This window comes from Magnolia sinica, chromosome 5 (assembly GCF_029962835.1).
Source record: "Magnolia sinica isolate HGM2019 chromosome 5, MsV1, whole genome shotgun sequence".
Taxonomy (NCBI): Eukaryota; Viridiplantae; Streptophyta; class Magnoliopsida; order Magnoliales; family Magnoliaceae; genus Magnolia; species Magnolia sinica.
Window position 1 is genome coordinate 84737107 of NC_080577.1, and position 10533 is coordinate 84747639.

Genomic DNA, 10533 nt, shown 5'->3' on the forward strand with positions numbered 1-10533 from the left:
TTAGCGACGAATATTTTCCTCGCTAAACGTTTTATCCATGTTTTTAAAATTGTTGCGGCCTTTAGCAACGAAACATTTCGTCGATCAAAGTAACATCCAGGTTTTTTAGCTACGAAATGGTTCGTAGCTAAAAGTAATTTTTTTAAAAATTGTTTGTAGCCTTTGGCAACGAAAATTTTCGTCGCTAAAATTCTCATCTACGATATTTAGCTACGAAATTTTTCGTAGCTAAAAGTAAATCGTTTGCACCCTTTTGCGGCGAAACTTTTTGTCGCCAAAAGTCTCATCCACGATTTGTAGCTACGAAAAGTTTCGTAGCTAAAAGTAATCCATTCCATTGCTAGAAGTAAAACGTTTGCACCGTTTAGCGGCGAAAAATTTCATCGCTAAACGTGTCACCCACATTTTTTAGCTACGAAAATCTTCGTAGCTAAAAGTAATCCACTCGTTTTTTGGTTGCGGCCTTTAGCGACGAAAAGTTTCGGTGCTAAAAGTCTCACCGATGATTTTTAGCTACGAAAGTTTTCGTAGCTAAAAGTAATTTAATTCGTTTTAGTGGAGCAGCCTTTAGCGACGAAAATTTTCGCCGCTAAAAGTCTCATCCAGAATTTTTAGCTACGAAAATTGTCGTAGCTAAAAGTAATCCATTCCATAGCTATATGCATCGTTTAGCGGCGAAAAATTTCGTCGCTAAACGTCTCATCCACATTTTTTAGCTACGAATATCTTCATAGCTAAAAGTAATCCACTCGTTTTTTGGTTGCGGCCTTTAGCGACGAAAATTTTCGCCGCTAAAAGTCTCACCAATGATTTTTAGCTACGAAAAGTTTCGTAGCTAAAAGTAATCTAATTCGTTTTAGTGGAAAAGGTGGTTGCGGCCTTTGGCGACGAAAAGTTTCGCCGCTAAAAGTCTCATCCATGATTTTTAGCTGCGAAAATTTTCGTCGCTAAAAATATCGTCGCTAAAAGTACACTTTTGGCGACGAAAAACTATTTCGTCGCTAAAAGTTACTTTTGGCAACGAAAATGTGTTTCGTCGCTAAAAATTTCGTCGCTAAAAACCCTCTTTCTTGTAGTGCGGTAGAACCAATTCGATGTAGATGTTCAATGTCCAATCTCACATATGAAAGGGTTCTTAAGTCGAAATGATTTTTAAATTAAATTGACCTGGGCTAGCTTGATTTGATTTTGATCTCAAAAAGGGTAAAATCAATATTCCCTTTTCAAAAGAAATAGAATTGAATAGAGATCACAAAATCAAATGTAAAAAGCTATTAAAAGAATCTTCTATACTAACCAATTAGCTTCTTGAATGTGGGGACTAGTTTTCTCAGAGTTGTGACTTAAGATCTTGGAATGAATTGAAAAACTTTGAAAATCGTCCTCAATTTATAGGGAAAAATATTGTTCACTTGACTGGCATAGTGGTCAGCTCGACTGGTCGAAGGACCAACAATATTTCAAAAATTCTGATGCGATAAGATAAGATTGCTACTCGACTGGTCAAGTGGCTTGCTCGACTAGTCGAGTGGCCTGCTCGATTGGTCGACTGGGAGCCAGAAAGGTTGCAAGACTTTGACTCGATCCTACTCGACTAGTCGAGCACTATTCAATCGACTAGTCGAGCAGTCTCCAGGACTGGTCGAGGGTCCAACAGAAATTTCAAAAATTCACAACAAACCTTGGACTGGTCGAGAAAATGTTTAAACTGTTCGAGCCAGTGCTTGGACTAGTCGAACATAGGTTAGGACTAGTTGAGAAAAAGCCTATAAAATTATATAATGACCTAAATTAAGTATGCAATCAATATGACCTAACCTATGATTAATCTAGGATCATTCATACCTTATAGGTGAAGATTGAACAGTGAAACATCGTTCGCTTCGGTTGATAGTTTATCTTGAAGTACACGAAGCTTGTCATTGTATACTTGAAGATGAGCTTGGACTAGTGACCTTGTGACTTGAGTTTCATATTGAGTATATGAGCTTAAGCTTGAGAAGATTACTTGAGCTTGAATTCTTAAGTAATGCACACTGTCTTGATATAGTTGAAGCTTGAAAACTTGATCTAGTACTTGAACTTCTTGATGTTGTACTTAAATCTCTTGTTCTTGTACTCGAGCTTCTTGAACTTGTACTTGAATATAGGCAAGGATGATATAAAGTTGAGCTACACAAGATACAGATTCCAAGAGGTTTTGGCACTACAGAATTTGACAAATTTAGGAGCTAGATAAGATAGCATTTACAATCTCTCCCTTTGTCAAATTTGTGACAAAATCAAATAAATAATATGATGCATAATACACATAGTAAAGAATCATATATGCATAACAAAGAATCATGCATCATATATGCACAATAAAGAATCATGCACCAGTTACAACCTAGTCAAAGAATCATGCACCAGTTAAAAACTGCAAACCAGTACTTCCCCTTAATACATTACTCCATACAATCCAAGAGGAGAATTTAAAATTTTGCTACCTAGCCACTTCTCCATATTTCCACATTTTTAACATCCACTCTATAGAATCCAATATCATTATGGGCATATTTCAACACAAATTCCCCCCCTTTTTATTACAATATGACAAAGGAAAGAACCTATAAATGATGATGGAAACAAAAGAGAAATGAGTAATGATAGAAAGAAGTAAGTTTAAGATAACCATTCAAACATGTCCACAGTAACAAGAAAACATGTCCAAGCATATAAAGTTAAGAGAAATCCAAGTATAAAAGTTATTACAGATCAGAGATTCAAAACTAATCTGAACCAGAGGAAGGACCAGGTAAGGAAGGATCGATTTGATGTAGTCCCTTGTTAATGTGCCTCAGATATTTGCGCATGTATTTAAATTGAGTTTCTTAGGACACATGCATACCTTCTACCTTTTCCTCAAGGGAACACAAATGATCATTAAAATCAGACGGCTGAAAATCAGGATCAGCTCCAGAGTCTGATTTAAACTCATCAAAAATGTCATCCATATTCACATCATCTGGAGGCAAAGCATCATCCTCTTCATTTGCTTTAGCTGCTCCACTAGCACCCACATTAACTTGGCCTGGAGCCAACCTCAAATTCATCTTATCACTACAAGAAAAACAGCCATAGCTGACCGATGGGGCTAACCTTTGCCCACGGCCAGTTTTAAGGGCCGCTGGAAAAGGGCCCTTATAAAAAAAATAATTCCGTAGCCCTAATTTCATTTCCGCCTCTCGATCTCTCTCTGCCTCTCCCTCTCCCTCTCCACTCCCTCAAGCTCTCCCTCTCATACTCCCTCCCTTTCCCTCTCGCACGCTCTCCCTCTCCCTCCCTCTCTGCTCTCTCTCTCACACTCTCTCTCTCTCTCTCTCTCTCTCTCTCTCTCTCTCTCTCAAAACCTACCAATTGTTGGGACAAGAGCCATCATAGACGTCGGTTGTATTGGTAGTGGCACATGGATCAGATGGTAATTCGCCACCAGAAATTGATGTTGAGATGCTGATGGATTCAAGGTATGAAGCCCAAACATCGAAAGATTTTTCTTCATCATCATCTTCTTCTTCTTCTACATTGGGTGACTCTTTGAGAAGAAGGCTGAGTAGGAGTAGATCAGAATGCAGAGTGTTTCCTTCAGTCCATGTAAATGAGAGTCATGGAATTGTATGAGTTTATATCCATTTGTGTATATGTGAGTGAGAGGCTGTAATTTACAAGTTAGAATGTCTATTTCATCAAGGGCTGTGATGCAGTGAGAGTGTATTGGTAGGGTGTAAGTGCCCTACCTTGGGACTGGATTTGGACTGTAAAATTGATTTGAATGTACTAATAGCCCAGAATCCCTCATGGATTTCCAGCCCTTGGTGAACTCCGTTTCTCGTCCGTGTCTTTTTTTTTTTTCCTTTTACATCATCATTACCTGTAATGTATCTTTGAATGTCTTCTAGTGCTAATGCTTGATTTCTTCAGGATCCTTTGTTAGGAGATTAGCGCAAGAATTTCCTATGTGGCAGGTACTTGCATAGAACTTCTGTTTAGTATAAATTTAATACATTGAACATTGGTCTTGTGATCAACTTCCTTTGCTTAATTGTCGTAGGTTTTACTTCTGCTTTTCCTTCAAATGCTATTGAACTTGATTGCTTTAATTGCAATGGTTTGTGGATACATTGGAAAGTTTGAGTAGATTTTAGTTTTTGTAAGTGGCACCAAACACTCTTAACTATATGTATAAGCTGTTGGACAGAAATACGCTCTGTTTGATGAACAGTCTGGACACAAACATGTCCTGTTGGACAAAACTACGCTCTGTTTGATGAACAGTCTGGACACTTGACTGTTAGAAATTCTGATATTCAATCTTTCACCTACACTTCAGATTTTTAATCATTTTCCCTTTTCTTTTCTTAACCACCTAAAATGTAGGCCATTAATCAAAGGGCTGCCCCACATCCACCTTTACTAAGTTGGCCCATCAAGACACTACTCATTCTTATTCTCATTACCTAAATTTCCTCAATAAACAGATGCGACAAACTCGCAAAAGAGGATTACAAGAAACTTAAAATCTGGTACAAAGGAACATTACCCCATCAAACGGATTGATACTGCTTACAAATGTTCTGGTAGGGTTTCTATCTTATGTCAACATGGATACGGAAATTTGTTTGAAGACAATAAGATGGATATTTTGGACTCATTCACAGGACTAGGTTCACCAGCAAGAGCTACAAATTTGATATTATCACATTCACTACTAGCCACATTGAAACTACCAGTGAATAAAGTGAAAGTAAATGGCTGTTAGAAAGAACTGACATTGTGTATTTTCGGAACATGACGTGAAATGTTTAGTGTCAAATAGATTGACAAGCTGACCCATGTAAACAATGTGTCGTTTTATAAAAGAACGCACCCAATGCAAATAACACTATTATAACACTTGGCCTCAAAAAATCATTGTAAAAACCAACATGAACATTATAATAGTACAGTTGTGCAATGTCTGCCACGAGTAGATCCCAGTTGAGCTGCATGCAGATACACATGCAAATGTATATGCATTCAAGACCCAAGCAGACGATCAGGTCAGGCCATAGTGCACCTCAAAATTCAGTCCAGAGTCACATTGAATGTGGCCCTTTGCAAGCTTTTTAACTCTCCTTTTTTTGTTTTTTTTTTCCATACAATGGCTCACCGGATAAGTCGGCCAGTTTCACTCTTAGGCCAGGGCACATAGGAAGGATGGGGCCTACCTGATGGAGGGCTCAAATCTGACATAAATGTGCCATATCGGAATGTGTGGCTGGATCCACCAACATGCATGCTCACTTATTAAAACTCTATAAAAATAAAAGCCTCAACGAGTGGGAGGCGCACCCAAAGCTGTAAAAACAGGTTATGGGTTTGTCCTTGGCATTATCCTAATCACAGTCATTGTTTCAGAGATGATTTTGCGAATCAAACAGTCCAGGAAGTCTGCTGATCCTCCAGCCTTCCAAATGCATCCACCTCAATTGTGAGTTAGGATACATCAAGGTAAAAGGACTTTTTAATTTTTAATTTTATATAATTTTATTTTAACAGCATAAGTTAGGCATTGTTGTAAAAGAAGGAAAGAAAAGAAAATATTTAATATTCCTTTTTCTAGCTCTTTGGAACTGTCATGAGTGTTGGGCCCTGCTTTTGAGGAATGACTTCCATTAGGAGATTGTATCAGAGGGAAACGTGATTAAGATTCTTGATTATTTTTACAGAAATGACCATAACTTTCACATTAATGACTGAAATAATACTTGCTTCCGCCTCAACCTCTCGCCTGCCTACAATCTGCTTTTCAAATATGTAGATCTAAAGCTTTCTCATTGTTGACTCTGAAACATCTATATCAGGCTTCACATAAGTTTTTACATATCTGCAGCTTCGCTGGCATTTTCAACATTCCAAGAAAGAAATTTTATCCTCACCAATTCACAAAGAAATGTCAATGTGCAGATTGTCTTTTGAAATTCTCCAGGCATGTTGATTTATAGCCTGTTGTGTTTGCTTGAACATGCATGCTATAAATGGCATCGCCATTATTTACCATTATCACATGTCATAATTGCTTATTTACCATTATTTATATGCCTCTAGGACTAACCACGCGAACTATGTTAACTTGACAAAAAAGATGCTGTACAAGACAAAAGGCCGGGCTCCACAGGAAAAAATGGCCTCGCCACACATAATTCCTCTTAATAGCAAAAACATCAAAAAAAATCTCTGCAAAAAAAAAAAATAATAAAAATAAAAAAATAAAAATCATTTATAGGCCGCTACCAAACAGCTTTAATCATGTAGAATAAGGATGCGCATGGACCGAGTTTCAAAAGGCCAAATGATTACAGTACGGAGACTAGAAAATGAATATTTCCACTAGGAGTTTTATATTCTGTGGATTGGCCGTCAACATCAATGGTGCTGGCGACATGGCGTCATGAAGAGTTAATTTTTATTTTTTTATTTTTTACTTTCAATCACTATTTTTTTTCTTTAAAAACCTTTCTGGAGGCCATTTTCTTAAGGCAATTGACTCTATCATGGCTTTATTACTATTATTATTATTTTATTTTATTTTATTTTTAACACAGTTAATTTACACCATGTCTTCCCAACCACATTTTATTTTATTAGTTTCATTTAAGAGGATAGGCTGTTTTACAAGGTTGGGCACAAGGCCCACCATCTGTGTGGCATCTAATTAACCTATCCAATAGGATTGCTCTATCATGAAATTAAACATTTGTGTAACATCAATGTAGTCTCTGCTTTCTATATAAACTGTAACCGAATCTAAAACAAAGCATGAAAACAACCTTCTCTCTCTCTCTCACACATCTTTTACATACTTTACATACTTGTACAACGAGAGTATCAAATAGTTTACATGTTTGAGGGAGGTCGTTTAAATCCTGAGGAGTATTTTTGCTATGGTCCCTTCCTATGAACACTGCTGATATTCAAATAATGCTAAAGAGATTGGAGCAGTTCCATGGAGCAAATTTTTATAGTGGCAACAAAATGAGGTGTGTTTGCTGGCATAGTTAAAATTGGCTCTCAAAATCCGCATTGTGTGTTTTAAGGGCCTGTTTGGTTTATCCATGGCTTTATACATTTTCTTAGACTTTGTATTCCAGTTTCTAATCCTATGGCAATTCTATGCCCTATAGGCTATGGACCTTCAAATCCTATGGTTAAGGAATTCCACTCCCACCATGGAATATTACATGGAACTTTGTTGATAATTTTTACATCTTGTATCAGTTTCAGTTGTCAACCTTGTTAACCTTAAATCAGAGGCCTAGATCTTCCATTCGTTTAGTCATGGGCCTAGAAAAGATAGACGGCAAAGGACTTGTTCCTGGGCAGAACTATGGTCCCCTGCCTTGGCTTGGCAATTAATGGGTCTAGTTCATGTTCATGATAACTGGCAATGGCTTGGCTTGGCTTTGGTGTAGAAAGTTTCGTATGCTAGCAAGGATGTCCATGTCTTGGTTGCACTCTGTCCTCTATTTATTTGTCTTTATTATTTATGAAATGTTTATTTTTCTGACCTGATTACAATTTAAAAATATACATATATTTTTTTGAATGGTGATAATTTCAAATATACTTCCTAATTGACAAAACAACTAGTTGTTTTCCAAGTCCAACATCCATATAAATTTTCTTTAGCATTTCCTTGACTAATATGGCTCCAAAAATATTCCTTACTGCAATATGTACCAGATTGTTATTTGGACTCTTGGCTAAGCACTGGATGTTTGCTTCATGCAATTTCTTGTCGAGTACAATGCAGCATTAGCATCAATCTGCTTCATAAAGAGTGGAAATGCTTCTTTAACTCTTGTTATTATGAAAATGCCATGTTTTCCTTTATTTATGATGTTATGGAATGAAATAGTCTAGTATGTTTACCCAATAAATTCAATTTATATTGTTTTCAATTGGCATCTGTCTACCTATTATCATAGGTAGTCAGGTGGTCTAGGATCTGGCATTTAAAAGAGATCTTGCAGATGATGAATTTGATGAAATGCACTAACAGTCTACATTCAACGGAGAAAAATATTTGGTAGTTAGGATCTTCTAATTAGGGAGATTTTTTTTTAATTTTATTTCATCCATGATGGTGGGCATCAGATCAATGGCATGAATGAATTTTTCTTTTTTAAATCGAGAAAAAGAGAAAACTTATCAGTTTATAGAAGTCGGGGCATGACTGAGTCACTCGATTTGAAATCGAATTTGCTCCCCTTGGACAGCGTCCCAAGTGCAACAGGTTTCCAAATCAATTGGCCTCCAGGATTCAACGACTATAACCCGGTCCCAGCGGTGCACTCACTGTACGCGGGCTCGAACCACTTATAGTTTAATTCAAAAGTCTTGAGTTGACTCAGCGATGAACTTCGTAAAATTCTTAAACCATAATAGTAGAGAGAGTTTTATAAAAGAGAACGATTTTCATATTTTTGAAACTAGAACGGAAGTCCCTATATAGACTTCGAAGTGGTGCATAAGCACCCTTTACAAAGGGTTAGGTCCGTTGGGTTTAAACCCAACATATTCGACCAACCGGAGTATACTCTTTGATTTAAATGAAAAGGCGCAAGTGCGAGTACACTCTCGTAAATAAAGTCCCACGAATACCCATACACACACACCCACCCGAGTACACCGCACCCGCACCTAGCCCAGCCCAGCCCGTTTTGTCGCGCCGCGCACGCGGACACGGACACGAACACGGACTCAGACTCGGACTCGGCTCGTCTCGACGCGTGCATGTGGTCAAGCGTGTGTGGTCAATGACATAGATTAGAGCTATTGGCATTGCTCCCCCCTCCCCCCCTCATAGGACCAAATTCACATGCCCCCTGAATGGGGCCAAGCCCAAGGCAAAAAACCTATCCTATAAAAAAGAGAATTTTAGTATAATTATATCCTGCCAAAGTATAATGATATTTAAAAACATGGAACATGGAACTAGGCATTTAAAAAATGATATTTAAAATCCTGCCAAAGTATAATTATATTAGTAAATAAAAATTTATTTTAAAACAAAATACAACACTAGTAATGAGCCCTAAATTTACAGATTAGGAACCAAACAGGGAAGTTTCATGCTGGTGACAAACATGGAACTCGGCATTTAAAAAATGATATTTAAAATCCTGTCAAAGTATAATTATATTAGTAAATAAAAATTTACTAAAATACCTTTAAAATAGTAAGGCCCTGTTTGGTAAAAACCTAAAAATGAGCTCATCTCATGTTAGTGTTGATTGACATGTTGGATTTTATATCAGTTTTCCGCCAACTTTTTAATAAATTCAGATGTTTGTGGTATATTGTCTTACAATGTCTACAAAATGCAGGTTAATCTGTCTACTGGTCAAATGGTGGATTTGATACCTTGATGCCTACCAAACATAGCCAATAGGCACAATTAGTGGAAGGGACTGTTTGGTAGGTTGGATTGGGAAGGAAACTTCCCCACTTCCATCACGGACCCTCAGCCCATGGGTAAGGTTGGCATGTGCTTTCACCTATGCCTGGTGTTTACTATCCCCCATACAGAATGATTCATCCTATGCCTGGTAACTCTCCATTCTTGACATTTGGTGGGTTTTATGAATATACCCTGATATTCCAACAGATGAGCAATCCCAATCATGATTCATTGTTTTTAAAAGTGGCCATTTTGTTGTGGTGTTTTAGGCGCAGAATATTCATGTGATATTCCCTGATCACTGCAAAATTTCTCAAAACTTCTATTTTCAAACTTAGAACCATGATCATTACGGATCTTAGTGACTTGTGATTTTTTTTTCACTTTGGATACGTTTAAGTATCATTTTTACTTCGTCGAGAGTTTCTAATTTCTCTCTTAAGAAGACTACCCAAGTATACCTGGTAAAGTCATCTACAATCACTAGAATATACTTCTTGTCACCTCGACTCTCCGTTCCAGTTGGTCCAATGAGATCCATGTGAAGAAGTTCGAGTGGTTTAGATGTGGCTTTGGAGTTTCTCTTTTTGTGAGCACTCTTGGTTTGTTTACAAATCTGGCACTCACCGTATATTTTATCCATTTTCTTTACTCTGGGTAGACCACTTACCAATTCTCTTTTGCTCAATCTATACAAGTTGTGGTAGTGTACATGTCCTAGGTGTTTATGTCATAATTCGGTCTCATCGGTTTGGATCATGTAACATGATAACTTAGACGAGCTTGAATCACTAATAATGTAGTAGTTTTAAGATGTTCTGCGACCAGTTAATATTACAAAACTATTCTTATTTAAAATTTTACACCCTTGGTTGGTAAATTTTACACTATGATTATTATCGCATATTTGAGAGATGCTTAATAGATTATGTTTTAAACCTTCTACATATAAAACATTCTCAAATAGAGGGAGGTTAAAGAGTTGAACCATACCTTGACCAATAATTCTGCAGTTGCCACCATCACCGAATGTAACTGAACCATCAGTCATG

The 10533-nt window shown here is 37.2% G+C and overlaps 1 long non-coding RNA gene across 1 annotated transcript; it reads left to right on the forward strand.

Moving 5' to 3' along the window:
- Positions 1–3358: 3358 nt before the first annotated feature.
- Positions 3359–9597, forward strand: LOC131247375 (uncharacterized). Its single transcript, XR_009171686.1, has 3 exons — positions 3359–3506; positions 3961–4004; positions 9408–9597. It is a non-coding gene; the product is annotated as an uncharacterized LOC131247375 (long non-coding RNA).
- Positions 9598–10533: the final 936 nt, after the last annotated feature.